Consider the following 17,404-nt stretch of genomic DNA (forward strand, 5'->3'; position numbering starts at 1 on the left):
AGAGATAGAACTTGCAGAAAGTGATTGGATCATGATGGTTCTAACTTCATTGGTGGATTAATTCACTGATGGGCTCACAATTTGATGACATTATTGGGAGGTGATGGAAACAAAAGGTGTGGTCTAGTTGAAGGGATCAGACTATGAAGCCACATGACTGGTTCGCAGCCCCTTCTTCCCTCTTTCTCTCTCTGCATCCTGGCTGCCATGAGGTAAGCAGCTTTTCTCCACCATACCTTTCCACCATGATGTTTCTGCCTCCTCCCAGGCCTGAAGAAATGGAGCCAGCTAACTGTGATCTGAAACTGTGAGCCAGAAACAAATCTTTCCTTTAGTTGTTATTATCAGGTATTTTCTCACAGTGACAAAAGACTTAATGACACATTTCCCATTTTCTATTATGAACTTGCTGCCATAATGATGTTTGTACAAATGACTTATTTTCATTTTAATCATTACTAGAATGCACTTCCAAAAGCAGAATTACCATGTCAAAGAGTATGAGCACTTTCAGGGTTCTTAATACAGATTGCCAACTTATACTTCAGAAAAATAGGGACAACTTTCCAGAAGGCCAGTGTCTTAGTTACTTCCTAAAATACCCAACACACACAAGTTCAAGGAGGAAAGATTTATTTTGGCTCACCTGATAGCCATGTGGCTCAGAGGCAGAGGGGCATGGCAGATGGGCACAGCAGAGGAGAAACAGTCCATGGCAGGGCAGGAAGGGAATAAAGCAATAGCAATAAGCCTCCCTTTCTCTTTTGATTCCACTCAGGCTACAAGCCTATTAGTTGGTGCCACTCACACTCAGGGTGAGTCTTCTGTCTTCAGTAAATCTATTCCTCCACACCCAGAACTGTACTAATCCAACCAGTGGACTGAGTCAGTTACTAACCCCAAGATCTAGTATTACATCCATGATCCAATCATTCCCAAAAGCCCAACCTGGGAGTACATGAGGCTTTGGGAGACATTTTAAATATAAACTGTAAAATTCCACCCCCATCCATTAAAAAGATTCATGTGCATCCCTTTATGCAAAATGCATTTAGTCCATCTCTAAGAATTGCCAAATTCCCAACAATTTCAGCATTGCTAAAAACTCAGAGTCTAAATTCTTTGAGATTCAATGCAAGCTCTTAGATGTGAGCCCCAGTAAAAATGAAAAGAAAGTTAAACATTCCAACATACAATGGCACAAAATAAACATTCCCATTCCAAAGGTGGAAATAGGGAGACAGAAAGGAATGGGGCCAAAGCAAGACCAAAATCCAATAGGGTAAACATTAAATCTGATATTTCCATGTCCAGCATCTGATGCAGTCTGTGGCAAGAGGTGAACTCCAAAGGACTTGAATGGCTCTACCCCTGTGGCACTGCCAGTGGTTGTAGCTCCCATGGCTTCCCTCTTGGCCTGGCTTTACTTACTCCTTGCAACATTCCTTGGACAATCTACATTTCTGGCTTCTCCAACCTTCTGAGGTCTCCACTGCACCCAGGCTTCTTACTCACAGCTTTACACAGTACCCTCTCAGGGGCACACTGCATGGCCTCTCACATCTTCTTCTGAAATCTAAGTGGAAGCCTACCTGATCCCACAACTCTTGTATTCTGCATGCACCTAAAATAAGCACTATGCAGATGACACCAACATCTGCCACCAGCTGAAGCAGGTTTCCTTTCCACTTGGCTACAGAGGTTGATTACCTGTATTGCTAAGCACTATGAACCCAATCCAGAGGAAAAATTCCCTAGGCCACTGCCATTCTTGAGCATGATGCCTTGGGGTTTTCTTCTCAAAGCAAAGTCTTTCACCTTTGCATTTTTGAGGCTACAAAGGGTGGAGTCCCTCTCATTTTTTTTGTATAACCCTCAGGCTATCCAGTCTACTGTCCAGTTCCAAAGTACTTGCCTTTGTAATGCCTACTGTTTCAGCAACCAAGTTCTCCTCTGCTCCATCTTTTCAGACCACAACATTACTGAAGTTTCCTTTCTGACCAAAGTCAAAACATTTTAAATCACTTTGTTCAGACATTTGCTCTTGATTTTCAAGACACATATAGCTAAGAGCCTGCAATGTAGCCATGTCACTGCCTCAACATTAGACTGCCCTGAAATTTCTTCCATCAGACTTGTTAATCTACTACCATTCATTTCAGTCTCTCATAAAGTCTCATGACACAAGTTAAATGCAGACAAATTTTCTACCAAAGCATAACACACATGGTCTGGTGTTCAACTGACAATGCAGTCCTTATACTCAACTGAAACCTGAACATGGTCTTTTCCAGCTGTATTACTAACAACATTCAGGTCTGAAACTCTCCCATCAAATTTCACTCACAGCATTCTTGGGCTGATTCTCTAGCCAGCATCTCCAAATATTTCCAAACTCCTCCCACAAACCAGGTCCAAAGGCTTCTGAACCACATGGCCAGGTAGCATCACAGCGATGATACCACTTCCCTGGTACCAAAGTCTATTTCAGTAACTTCCCTATTGCTGGGACAAAATGCCCAACACCCACAAGTTAAAGGGGAAAATATTTATTTTGGCTCACAGTTTGTAGAGCTTTCAGCTCATAGTCAGCTGGCTCCAAGGCAGGCAGCATGGCATAGGGGTATGGCAGAGGAGAAACAGTCCATAGCAGGGCGGGCAGAAAAAGAGAGTAGCAGTATCAGGCCTCCCTTTCCCTTTTTGTTCCATTCAGGCTACCAGTGCTTTGGTTGGTGTTAATCACACCCAGAATGGGTTTTCTGTCTTCAGTAAATCCATTCAACCAAATCCAGAACTATGCTAATCTAATCAGTAAACTGGGCCAGTTATTACCACACAAGATCCGATATTGCACACCAATGATCCAGTTACTCCAAAAAACCCCACCTGGGAGTGCATAAGGCTTTGTGGAACATTTTAGATATTACCCATAACAGCCAGCAGTGTATATATATTTTCTATGGGTAACATAATACATTTTATTTATTTTTGCTAATTTAATGCTGATGCTCCACAGCTGTTGAGATATCTATTTCTTTAATTCTTACTGAGGCCAAACACTTTTATGTTAAAAGTGTGAAACAGTAAAATTTGTACATTTTTATAAAGCAAATCTATCCACTATGATGATATAGTGATGTTATAAACAATAAAAGTGTTACTAATGAAAGATGTTGCCTGCATTTCTTTATATGTAAATAAGATCTTTGACAAATTGTCAAGTGGAACTCAGGTCTTAACCATTAAATTGCATAATTCTTCACCTATTTTGAGCTATAAGCCTTATTCATAATAATTAAAATAATTTTCCAATTTTTTTGCTTTCACTTTTTTTACAAAAGGTTAAAATTCTTGTATAATTGATTTGGTTCACCTTTTTTCTAGCAGTTTAAATATCATAACTATATTTCTCTTCCATTATAGATATAAATGTTTTATTTCATCCTCTTTTGAAGTTTTTAAAGGTTTGCTTTATGGGCATTTGTAAGGGCAAACCCAAGGTTATTTCATTATTGCTTGGACTTCTGAACTACATAGCTAAATTCTTTCCTTATAACATTAGCTGAAAATAAGAACCTAGAGCCATTCATTTCTACTTTTGGGAAGTTGGTGATGCACAGCTCAGAGTTAAGGATACTATGGTTTTTTTATCTCTGCTTTCTTACTAACTAGAAAAATTAAATTGGAATGTACTAATAACCATCATAAGATTAAGAAAACACACACACTCAAACACCCACAACAAATTTGGAATATATTATTTTTCTATAAAAAGTTTAATTGTGAAAAATTTAAATGCATGAAAATTTAGCGAACTGTTTTCTTTGAATATGTAAATTTCCAAGTTTACCTTCTGACTCTTAACAAAAATTTAGACTGTTGGAGCACAGCTACTCTTTATCATAAATTGCTGATACTTGGGTCAAAGGTCACCAAGTTATGAAGTCTTTACCTTCAACTTCCCATTATTTGAGGGATCATTCTTCAAACACTGCAGTGTTAAAGGAGGTTTAGAAGTCCTCATTTTTAATCAAATTACTAGGTATTTATTAAGAACCATAAGCAATCTTGCTTGAAAGTGAGGCACCAGCATCAAGTAAACAACTGGTAGCAGAAAAAATTAATATTTTTAAGTTACCAGTAGCTCTTTTCCACTGCTACAGGTGAAGTTTAATTTTTGAGGCTGGGAAGCTGTCATTTGGATAACCAAGTGGGTTTTTGCATCCTAGAGTTGGAGCTGGAATTTGTCCTTGGGCAGGGTTACCTTTCTGCCAGCAGGGCCCACCCCCGTGACCTTTTCAGCCATGCAGAGATAAAGTAATTTCTTCCTCCTTTTTCTGGAAACAACCCAGATTGGTCAGCTCTTCAGATGAAGATGTTAAGTATTCTGTTCACTAATGAAAATTTGGTTTATATTTTAGCAGGATTACGCCCTTACAAATAAATTATTTTAAAATATGGATTTAAATTGTCTAGTCCCTGAAAATTATTGCTTGCTTATGAAAAATGTTTCCTTTTTTTAGCTGTCCCCATGTTTATTTCCAGTTGGTTGTCAGACCAGTCCAGACCAGGTGAAACATAAGCCCTGAATTCCTTCCTATAGAGCTATTTTTTTTTTTATTTTAAAGATAAAAGGAGGGAAACATTAACAGACATACAACATTTTACAACATATCACAAGCACAATACAGACAATACAGAGTTACAAACAAAGTGGTAGGGAATTAACAATGGTGGTTGTATTACCTATTGATATCTTCAAAGTGGCTTCTCATGAAAACAGATATAAACATGCAATACTGGTCAACCAAAGACTCATTGAGCTCTTGAATCAGAACCTGGGCTGGGCTCTGCAGGTGCTCCCCAGCCTGCGCATCTGAGACCCCCCTATCTGAGATTCTGCCCCTGCTACCTGGCTGTGTCCATCCCAGCAGTCCCAGAACCCTGATTCAGGGCAGCCACTAAGAAAACTAGTGAGAGATTGAACCCAGTCTACCACGCTACCCCTGAACGACCCTGAGTGACCTCTCATCTGTTTCCTCATCTCCAAAACAGAGGAAATAATGGCTACTAGAGGGATGCTTACAAACTGTTAGTCTCCTTTTCCTGCCCCCACTCTGGATCAGGCGGTCTTTGCCATCCTGTGTTTAGAAATTGACCTCCCATCCACCAAAGAGCTGATAAGCAGTAAAGAAATGCCCGCCCACCCGTCTAGGCACACCAGCAGAACCAGTCTCTGCAGGAGCCAGGTAGAATCTAACATATGTGGGGACAGCTAGGACTCTGCCCTTGGTGGAAGGATTGGGAGGTTGTGCTTGCAACCGCAGCTTGTTGGTCTCCCCCCAAATTATATGAAAGGCCTTCCTGTGATCTGTCCCTGTCCCCAGGCATTTAGAGTTGCAGCTGGCACCAAGACTGACCTTGGTCTTCCTCACACCTGGCCAAGGAAGCATGAAAACCCCGGGGTAGGGGAGTAGCCTCCACCCATGGGCCACAATCACTGAGCCACCTGTCACACCTGTTCAACCCCTTCTGGTGAACTGACAACTGGTGGTCAACTTGTAACCTAGCTGAACTGAACCAGCGTGGTTCTGGGTGTGAGAGGCCTGGCTGAGGACTGTTGCTGGCAACATAAGAGGCAGAACTGGAGAAGAAGAGAAGCTGTTAGGGGGTTGGTTCTCTTGGAGGAGCTTGTACCTTCATTTCCTGGCTCCGGACAGGAAGATGGTGCACTGCTCAGTCTCCAGAGAAGCTTGTCGCACTGGGTTTCCTGATATAGAGCTGGCTGTTCTATCATCAGAGGAGCTCCGGACCTCACTGTCACTGAGGATGGCTGTGGTATTTTTCAGGGGAGCCCTGGTTCTCACTTTGAGCAATGCTTCCTGGCTCCAGCGCAGATCCCTCAGTCTGCTAGCACAGATTCTTCATCCTCTTGGGATAGACTTTCCAGCTTCTACCACTGACCTTGGGCTTTCCCAGCATAGATCTGCGAAACAGGCCTGCATGAGACACTGTCATGGGCTTTTGGCCTCCAGCTGGACTCGTGGGGGTGAGGCATTGTTATGGACTCTAGCTCTTCCGCTGGGTTCATGCAGGATATTGCCATGGGATCCAGGCTCTCAGCTGGATTCTTTGGTCTTTACGGCATGGACAGATCTCTTGTACTCTTTTTGTACATGGCTCTTTAGGCGATATTATAAAATAATCATATAAATTATGCTTCCCTTGTAAATCTCAGACTACAACAGCCCTGCTTGGCCTTGTTGGGCCAAGACTAACACTTATGGGCTCTGTGAACCCCACATCCCTGGATCATCCCTCTACTCCTTGAAAGAAATCTCTCCACACCTAGAGTTCTCCACACTCCCTCACTGCACACACACACACACACACACACACACACACACACAATACCCTATCCAGACCCCCTTTCCTAGGTCTGAGTGCCAGTCTCTGGATTCCTTTTCCAGGGTATGTGTTGTTTCTGGGGGCTCTTAGCTCACAGTCTTTTGAGGACCACAGCAGGGTTGCTGGAGCCTTTATACAACTACACAGATATAGAGAGGTACCTCAAAGTCTCTGTTCCTCCTCAGAGGTTCCAAAAGCCCCTACCTAGCTGGGCTAGGTCCATCCCCTTGATGAATGACAAAATGATGGATGATATGTGCTCCAAAGTTCCTAAGGACCAGGCAAAGCAGCAATCTCACCATAAACCACATCCTTCCTCCTGTTCCTTGTCAGGCTTGCCCTACTCGCTCACGCTCTCCCTTGGGAGCACCTCCTTCACAGTTCGCTTGCCTGCCCCTTCTTCTCTTGGGATCTGTTCTGGGCAATCTGACCTAAGGCCGAAGGTCACTTAACCATGTGTGTGTTCTCAGCTGTGTGTATACACCTGCACATACCTGTGAAGGGAGTGTGAGAACAGGTGTGGTTGTGTGTAAGTACATATGTGCACAGGTGGTTGCTTGAGATTAAGTTTGAACATATTCTGGGAGACAAGTGTATTTGTCTGCACATGTGTGTGTGTCCAGATATATGTGTGTTTCTGTCTGTATATGTAGGTGTAGGTGACAGGTATCTGTAAATGTAGGTAGAGGTGACAGGATTGTGTATTAATGTTTCCATAGAGGAAGTGGTAGGTGTACATACCTGTGCGCGCATGTGTGTGTGTGTGCGTGCGTGTGCAATGTGAGTGCGTATGTATGTGTTTTGCTCCCTCCCCTACTGGAGGGTTTAGGGCAGAGGTAACTTAAAGCATGTGAACATCTCCACATTCAACCAAACCCATAACCTTCTCACAGTCCAACAAGAGTCTGGGTCCTGGGCCACAGTGTAATACTGTCTCACTATAAACATGGCTTCATTTCTCCAGTCAGCTAACATCAGATTCATTTCTACACAAAGTCCGCTGGCACATAAATGAAAGACTTGAAGGGGAGGCAAGTCCTGAGATAAATCAAACCTGGCCCCCAGGACTGAGGCTACCAGCTCCATTTGATGCTTCCTGAGCATCCGGGAGCCTGGACAGCTAGAATCACCCCCACTTCCACCCTACAGGCTGGCTGTAAAATCTTCTTAGTTTCTCCTTTCTGAACCTCAGGTTGCTTGTCTGAAAATGAGGATAATAATTAATAGGATTATTCAGCAATGATAGTAAACTTAGCACATCAATTATCTAGGACTGCCATAACAATGTACTAAAAACTGAGTGGCTTAAACAACAAATTTTTATTGTCTCACATTCTGGAGGTAGAAGTCCAAGATCAAAGTATTGGAAGAGTTGGTTTCTTCTGAGTGCCATGAGGGAATGATCTGTTCTAGGCTTCTCCTTGGCTTGTAACTGTGTCTCTTCACATCATCTTGCTAGATGCACACCCATCTGTCCACATTTTTCCTTTTTATAAAGATGCCATTATTATTGGATTAAAGCCCACCCTGATTACCTCACTTTAACTTGATTTCCTCTATCCACACCCTACTTCCAAACGAGGTCACATTCTGTGCTACCGGGACTTAGGGTAGGGAATATAGTTCAGTATCCATAAGGCTGTTATATGACTCAAAACGAGTTAGTTTTTGTAAAGTGCTTAGTTCAGTACCTGGCAGATAATAAACATTTTTCTATGTTGATAATGATGACAATTAATTATACAAACTTCATAAATTTTGTGCCCTGTACCAATATAAAAGTGGCTGCAAAATGGTTGTGAGACAAAATATGAAAAGTTTTATAATATATAAAAGGTGAAGGAAAAGATAAAATTCACCAGACATATTTGCTGTCTGGTTATTGTGAGACCAATTTCCATCAGCTCATGGAGTATTTGAGCCTACTCTATGGAAAGCAAAGCTGAACACAGATGGTGAACAAAATGAACTGACTCTTAAACAGTTCTTATAACAAATATTGGTCCTATCACATCTGCACGGTACACTTGCCCACAAATACATCACTGAAGTTCACAATAAACAAGTGAAAACCAACCCCAGTCTGAAAATCATCAGGAAAGAGAGGATAGGGACTTGCCTCAAGGAATTTCTTTTTTTCATTAACTCACTGCTCTTAGATCATGGAACTGGAGAGGCAAGAGAGGAGATTTTTGAATGCATTGTTGAATTTAAGGCTCAGGGGAGTTTCCAGGATAAATACTATAATTGTGTATATGTATCATGTGGGCCAATCAGAAAACCCTGCGTACAGCTGGCCAAAAAGAAATGGAAATAAATTCCTTGGGGACCCGTAGCAGGAATGCAAAAGCCAGGTTGGATGAGTGAACCTCCCAATTGTAGCACTTGGTGGGAGACCCTGGATCTGCATTCCAGTGTGCTTCGCCCCCAGCTGAGCTCCCATCTCTGAGAGCACTTCCAGCTTGCCCCTGCAGGCCTGAAGCAGCAACTGTACCAAAAGACTGTGCCTAGAGGTCACTGTGACCTCAGCCACCCAGTCTGATTGAATATAAATGCAGTTATCTAATGTAATGAAGTTGTTCATGTAAATAAGCTTTTAGGACTTAGATAAAGACTGCTTCAGATGTATTCCACTATAAGTAAAAGAAAATTTAAGATTCAAAAAAATGCAAGCATTTATTATTTGATAACAAGATAGTGTGAACATCATCTTAGAAGTGGTTTGGCCGCCAAGCAATGCTGTACAGGACCAGAGTGCTCTGTCTGTCCATGCTCCCATCATGGGCTTGCTGGTGTCTGGTCCTTGTGTCTGCAGCCTCATGCTGTAAGGTGGCTGTTCCTGGAAACACGACTTCCTCCCCTGTCCCTCCAACATAACAGTTTGAATTCTGGGTTGCCTCATCCACTGTCTGTATTCTCAGTGCTTTTATCATCTGCTTAAACAATTCCCTGCATTAAATTCTTTCTGTTACATTCACTGAGGTAGGGTTTTTTTCTCAGTTAAAATCTGACTGGCCACATAGCTGAAGTCATACCCTTAAGAGGTTATGTTTCAAAACACTCATACTCTTAGGATGTGTTATGACTTGTATCTGGATGTCCCCACCTCCCAACCTCATGCACTCATAGGTGGAGATTTTTGGAGGTGGCTGGATCTAGAGTGCATGATGCTGGGATTAAGGATGTGATGCTGGGATTATTTTATGACTCAATGCTAGGATTAAAGGTACCCCACCCTGGGGGTGAGTGCTACCCCCCCAAGGGCAGGTAACCTGCACAGAATGTAAATGACAGAAAGAGGGCTGCTGTTGTTACTGCTTGTTGCTTACTGCTTGCTATTTCGCTGCTGGCTGCCTTCTGCCTGCCCTGCTTTACCATGGACTGTTTCTCCTCTGCAGTGCCACCTGCCTTAGAGCCAGTCAACTAGGGACTGAAACTTCTGCAAACAGTGAGCTACAATAAACCTTTCCTCCTTTAACTTTGGGTGTCAGTTATTCTGCGTTATCATCAAGAAAAGTAACTAAGACAGGCAGTTATGCTCTAAAAACACATACATAAGGAGAACACAAAGGTAAATTTTGTTAGAAATTATAAAATGCAAAGGAGGTAAGAAGATTTTTTTAAATGGGGCATGGTGATCATCACATGGCAGTGGCAGTGGCACCTTGACAAATAAGAAGGTGGAAGAGGGCAGCATCCTTGTGAGCTTGTGCTGTACAAGGGCACCTGGGCAAGGAGTGAGGCAGGAGCCCAGCTCAGCCTGCGCCCGCCTCACTGCTCCATGTAACTTGTCTGGGGCTATCTTCTCCTTTCCCAGCCCCAAGGAAGTCCCCCTTTTAAGACTCACACAGAGGTTTCCAAGGTTACCTCCAACTCCCACAGGCTAACCTCGCCTCTATCTAGGGTTGCCCGGAGTCACGGCAGCCAGGAGGAAAATGAAGAGGAACATGAGTAAATAGCGACAGACCTTAAATGAGATCAACCCAGACTCTGATGAGCTTTATTAAGGTTTATAATGTTCAAGAACACAGGGGAGGGGCCGGGGATATAGCTCAGCAGCATAAGCACCTACCTGGCAAGTCTGAGGTCATGCGTTCAATTCCCGGTACCAAAAAAAAACAAAACAACAGAGGTGAAATGGGGGGCTTTTAAGAAGGAGCCTCCCTGCCCAGAAGCAAGGCTGAGACATCAATTTAGAAAGCCTATCTATCTCTGGAGAAGTAGAACGAGGCATCCCATTGCAACCCTCTTGAAAAAGGCCTTATTAGAAGAAGACCCCACATGCTCAACAAGTGATCTGTTCTTCATACATTGCAGTCTAATTATAGTGGCCCCCCAAAATTTGTATACTGAAATCCTAGTCCCCCAAGGCAGTGGCATTAGAAGATAATGCCCTTAAGGAGATGATCAGATCACAAGGGAGGAGTCCCCATGAATGAGATTAGTGCCCTTTGCCCAAGGGAGCCCCTTTACCCCTTCTACCATGTGAGAACACAGTGAGAAGATCCCTTCTATGAACCAAAACATCTCCCCTTGTCATTACTAAGTCTGCCAGACTTTGATCTTCCATCCTCCAGAACTGTGAGAAAGATATTTCTGTTGTTTATAGGCCACCCAATTTACGTTTTTTTGTTATAGCAGCCTGAATCAACTAAGACATCAGAGCAGCAGCATTTTTTTTCTCTATCACTTGGGAGCATGGCCTAGGGACTATTTTAATGTGTGATCGCTTTAATAATCTCTCTTACAAAAAGAAGGGCTCTAGACAGACATGGTGCACCATCGGTGCACCCAGTTCTCTCCAGAAGTCCTCAAAGGAAGGCCTGCCGTATATTCATAACCTGGCCCACACAGCTGCCACCAGACATCAGCCCTCCCTTCCTGACATGTCATTTGCCCAAGCCTGACCCTACAAAGCCACATGTAGAAGCTTCACCTCTGCCAATACACCAGAGGAAGGCCCCTATCCATGCCACAGGCACTTTGACAGGTGCTCCCAAAGCCACCTCCTCAGATTCCCCCACAGTGCTGGGCTCCATGCAGAAATGGAGAAGTGGGCTCCTCCCAATCTGTGCCCCACCTTTTCATGCAAGTTCCAAGGCAGCTTTGCTTATGCCCTTCCTCTTCTTTTTTTTATCTTCTGTTGCCACCAAAAATCCACTACACCCTTCCAGTTGCAAAGTGAACACTCCAGTTGTTGATGTATCTGACAGAAACAAAGAGAACTCTTTCACAATAGCAGCCAACAAAAGACCCTCTGATGTACTTGGCAGTCTCTTCCCAGCAGAGGAGAGAAGTAATAAAGGGGCTAAGCAGACGTGGGAGATGTCCAGCACAGCGGAAACTCCTGACAGGTCTGGAGAAGGGACAGCCTCTATCCAGAGGAGGGGTATATGCAGGTGGCCACCCAGCTCTCTCCCTTTCCGTGCCTTTCTTTCTTCTCTATGTGTTTTTGTTGTTATTTTTGTTTTTTGAGACAGGATCTTGCTATATAGTGCAGGCTGGCCTTGAACTCATGGCCATCCTCCTGCCTCAGCCTCCCAATTGCAGGCATGAGCCACCACACCTAGCCCCATGTGTTTTTTCTGTCCCCTTCTCTTCATTTTTACCTGTCCCTCCATCCCCTCCTTAGTTTCCAATATCTGCTCTTCCTCCACTTCTCTCTTAGCTCCTCCCTCTCTCCATCACTGCTTGTGAGCAGAGTACTTCCCTCTGTGCTTTTGGAAACGAAGAAAGAAATCAGAGAAACTGGCCTCACCTTTACAGAGATAGTGAGATGAGAAGTAATAGCAGAGCCTGTAAGGGAGTGGGATGGCTTTGAATGATTTCAAATGAGCACACCTACTAAGGCATCCTCAGTGAGAGACAGTTTGAAGAGCTAAAGCCATGACACCATTTGTGATCAGTTCAGACGGCAAAAGAGAGGTTTTAGAACCCCAGTGACACAACTGAATTTATCTAATGAAATATAAGGAAACAAAGATGTTTCCATAAGAGATTCATCTATTTCATTTTAAAATGTTTAACCACCTAAAAGTATTCAGCAAATTAATGGACTAAAACTCTACATGGCATCTCATTATGTGCAGTTTTTACATTTTGATGTAGCAGCCAAGAGTAAATTGCAAAGAGTACTGTAAACGCTCTGTCTAAATATGTTTTTAAGGAAAACTCTTTTTAAAAGCCTCATGCACCTTATTGTCAAAAGTCCCAGCACGCACAAGACCAGAAAATTGTATGGAAGACCACAACTACTACTAGAAATAGACGTTTAAAACTTCAGCTCAACAAATGGTATAAATTCTAGTTTGGTACTCAGAGAAAAAAGAATTGGGAAAGTTCTGCCCTAAGGACTTCTAGAGTCAGGCATGTGGGAATAGTTCCCTTTTGTGTCCAGGGAACACAGAGTGGGGTTTGTTGAGAATAAAGCCATCTTTTCCTTTGTACGAAGAGGCAAGGACCTGGGCTCTCAGGGAAACTAATGTGTGGGCTGACAGTATGAAACTTCCCAAGCTGTCCAAATGCCACGGAGACCAAGTCCACCACATCACAGAGAAGCTAAGAAAGACCTAATATCATCTGCTATAATCTAGAAGTAGGAACCATGGGGCTTTTTTTATCTTGCCCTAGACATTGCAGTCTGTCTAACACATATATGCCATATCAATAAGTTAACTGGGTCCTATTTTAGTCTTAATAAAGCTGTGATAGGGGAAGTATTCTTTCAGCTTCCTATGGCCAAGCTGTGCGTCCTTGTGACCCATAGCAGGTGCCTGAACTGGCAGCCCTTTCCTTAGCAGCTGCCCGGCATGGCCCAGCTAACCTAAGAGGTGACAGGAAACAGAACAATGCCTAACTAAGAGATGCACAGGGTAGGGACGACAGACACAGGGAACTACTCAGACCAATGGCTTAGACCAAGCAGAGGGGAAATGGATAACGTTTCCTGTTGATATCCCGTAGCTGCTGGATTAAGAATGATGGAGCGGGCAGCTACCTTCTGCCAATTAATTCCAGAGTATAATTCGTAGCCTGGGCCCATCCTGGACGATCCTGGGCTGCTAACAAACCATGACACTGCTTTAATTTCTCCTTTGCCCCCACACTTTATTAAAACCTAGAGTGAGTTCCATCAAATATCCCTTGAAGGAAAAAACAGAGAGAGGGAGAGAAATGGAGTAACATTTGTCTCAATGCAATATGAAAGATTAGAGTTTGCTGGATAAAGAAGGAGAGAGGAGGGGGCAGGAATTCTTGTGAACACACGCCCGCACAGGGACACACACACACAATTTCTCTCTTGCAATGACCTCCTTATGCCCCATCCATCAGCCTGGGGTTGGCTTATTCTAACTAGCAGTTTCCTTTATTCTCTATAACAGGCCCATCAGACACAATCTGCATGCCAATTACTGGCACAGACCCCTTGATACCAAAAAATGGAAATTAGCTGTCAAGAAAAGGCTTCAGTCGGCCAGGTCTCTTTTCTGCTCTCTATTTCCAGCTCATATGCACCCTGACTCTGCTCCGCGCCTGCCTCTCACTAGGGATTCCCCAGTGGAAAAAGTCATCTAAAAATACAAACATATTTTATTGTTATTAGTATTAGTTGCTGACTTTCTCAGTACAATGTGAAATTCACCAGTGGGCAAAAGCTGCTTAGGGCAGAAATGGGTGAGAGAGGTTGATTTCTGATAATTGCATTTCTCTGGGAGCAGATCAAGGCGTCCCATGAAAGGACATTCAAAGAAATGTGAGGATAAGGGCGAAAGAAAACAGACACAGAATGGGATTCTGTAACCAAGATAACAATCAGAACTTTCACACTCAGGTACGGGCCTAGGCAGGGTTGAGGGGACAGAGGTGAGACAAGCTCCAGGAACGAGCCTGCGGTATCCCTTTGCATCCTAATCAGCTCTCACAAAGCCGGCTACAGCCAGCTTGCCCAAGCTGGAGGGTTGCCTATGGACACAGAACCACTGAGCTCTTCCCCACCCAAGCAAAACATGCTACCTGCAAGATTTCTCTACCCTGCTGCTTCCAGAACCTCCTAAAGAGGAAATTTTACCATAAAGTTTCTGATCTCACTTTTCCCAGAGTCACAGAGGAAGACAGTTTATTTTCCATGGTCAAAGATCTAGGTTCCTATTGAGTCTCATTTGGCAGGACGAAGGAACCCTTGTGGGTCACTGTGACTTCAGAGTGGGGCCCTGGAAGATTCAGCACTTTCATTCAGTGACACACACAACCTACTGCCAGTGTGGCCCTTTTCCTTAAAATTTTGAGTGAAGACTGCTGGGAGTGTTAGAGTAGTTGCCTGGTATGTGTGAGAAACTGGGTTGGATCTCCAGCATGACAGAAAAGAAAATTAGCAAAGGATAACCTTATATTTTATATTTTTAATTGCTCACAGATGAAAATTATAGTTGTATGGATTTATCCAGTAAGAATTTGTGGGGGAGGGAGGTTCTTGGGATAAGGTCTCCTTATGTAATTCACTCCGGTCTTGAACTCACTGTGTATCCCAGGCTGGCTTCAAACTCAAAATGATCCTCCTGCCTCTGCCTCCTCAGTGTGTAATTACAGGCATGCACCACCAAGCCTGGCTCCAGTAGTGATTTTTATTAGGTGTTTTTATTATGATTCAATTCAAGGTTTCATCGAAATCTGGATTACTTCATGAGCAACTAGAAAATAGTTTTTATTCTAAACAAACTGTCTCTCCTTCCTCGGTGTTCTATAAACTAACATTATCAGGAAACCTGAAATTTTTAGATACACAACTTTCAGAAGATGATGTATATCTTTTTATCAATGTGCATTTTTCCACTTCTTGGGATTGAATTTAGGACCTTCACACTGGGCTAAAACCCCACCCCTTTATTTTTTATTTTGAGACAGGGTATCATTAAATCACTAAGTTGCCCAGGCTGGGTTCAAACTTAGAATCTTCCTAGCTCAGCTTTCCAGAGGGCTGGGATTGTAGGTGTATGCCACCCACCCATCTCCCAAACTACTCGACATCAGAACAAGAGCAACCTGGTTGAGAACCTGATGACGTTCAATGCATCTGACAGCTCCCTCCCTGTTTCAGGATACATTCCTACTTTTCCTCCTGTTGCTTTTCATCCTCCTTTCAAGAGTCTTTGGGGGCTGTCCAGGTTCTCCTCCTTCTTGCATAGTCAGGCTCCAGAGCAACAGAGAAGGCCAGAGGAGTCAACGTAGGCTCTCCTTCCCAGCTCTGGAGTTTCTGGCCTGAGCAACTGGGCAAGCAAAATCACTCTAGTTAGGCATTTTGGGTTGCAAGGCATAAAAATGAATATAAACTAGTTTAAGTAAAAAAGGTGTAGGTCCTGATTGCTCCCCACACAACTCTCTGCCAGAGCTCCCAAGCTGAGCATGAACTGAAAATATTCTTAGGCACCCAGGATAGCTTTCTCAGAGTGGGGACTTGATCCCCCTCAACTCTTTTTCTGAGCCTGACCAGCTTCCCAGTGGCTTCCCTTAGCTGAGGCACCCAGCCTTGTGCCAACCAAACACAATGAGGTGGATTTAAGTGGGCTAATATCTACTTAGCAGGGACCAGGAGTAGAGGGAGATTCCTTAAGAACAAGGGTGGGTGAGGCAGGTGTCCCCAGATGTAAAAAAAAAGGGGGCATTTGGGGGCTTATTCTACAAATATTCATTGTACAATGCTAAATGCAAGGCCAGAGAAAAGGATTGAAGTTTAAAATTTTACTAAGGAGAACATGGAATGAAAAAGACCAGCAGAAATTTCTATCATTTTACACATGACAAACTAGAGAAAAGGAAATTTTGGAAAGTGAATTGTTTTCCTGTTGTTGCCACACGTAGTGGTTTAACACAAACCGAATTTATTCTTGCTGAGTCCTACAAGTCAGAAGTCTGAAATGAGTCTTTGGGATTGTTATGGTTTCTATCTAGATGTCCCCCAAAGCTTCATGTGCTCATGGGTGGGGCTTTGGGGAGGTGACTGGATCGTGGGGTGTGATACTCACCAGTGGGTTAGTCCACTGGTACGTTCACAACTAAATGTGATGTTGGCAGGTGAGGCCTGATGGGAGGAGGTGGGGCACCGAAGGCATGAGCTGGGAGTATCTCCGCTCCTCCTCGCTGAATCTCCTCTGCTTCCCATCTCCACCACATGAGCTGTTTCTCCTCTGCCATGCCACCCTGCCTCGGAGCCACCTGAGTATGGAATAAAATCTCCACAGACTGTGAGCAAAAATAAACCCCTCCTTCCTTACACTGTGGGTATTGGGTATTTTGTCCCAGCAATCAAGAAAGTAACTAAAACAGTGACTTAAAGTTAGGTATCAACAGAACATGTCTTCCCAGAGGCCTGGGGAAAATGCTTCCTTGTCTTCCCCAGCTTCTCAAGGCTGCCCACATTCCCTGGCTCATGGCCCCTATCACTCCCCACTTCTGCTTTCATCATCCCCACTCCCTAAGTCTGACTCTCCTGTCTCCCTCTTTCCCTTGTCAGGGTTTTCATGACAAGGGAAATGAAAACCCTTGGGGGCCCACCCAGATAATCTAGGATAATCTCTTCACCTCCAGATCCTTAACTCAGTCATATCTGTGAAGTCCCTTTGTCTTCAAAGGTAACGTATGCACAGGTTCCATGGATTAGGACATGGACATCTTTGAACAGTCATTATTCTGTCCATCTCAAGAGGGATATGGTCATCGCACAGGTGAAACCCTACCACTAGTGTTAGGAACAGCCCTGGGGCTAGGAGCTATAGCCTTCTGTATTCTTCAGAAACATCATTTTCATAAAATAGAAAGAATTCAAATTAAATGACAAGAGATTACAAGTGTGGGGGTCATAAAGAAAAAAGAGACAGCAATGCTGATCACTCCTTGGAAAAATCCAGCAATGGAAAATGAGAAATGGAATATAACATGAGGGACCATCAAGCCAGAGGAGGGTGAAGAATGATGGGGTCTTTGAAGTATGAAAATTAGAGGT

Source organism: Chinchilla lanigera, unplaced genomic scaffold (assembly GCF_000276665.1).
Source record: "Chinchilla lanigera isolate Chin_1 unplaced genomic scaffold, ChiLan1.0 scaffold00100, whole genome shotgun sequence".
NCBI lineage: Eukaryota > Metazoa > Chordata > Mammalia > Rodentia > Chinchillidae > Chinchilla > Chinchilla lanigera.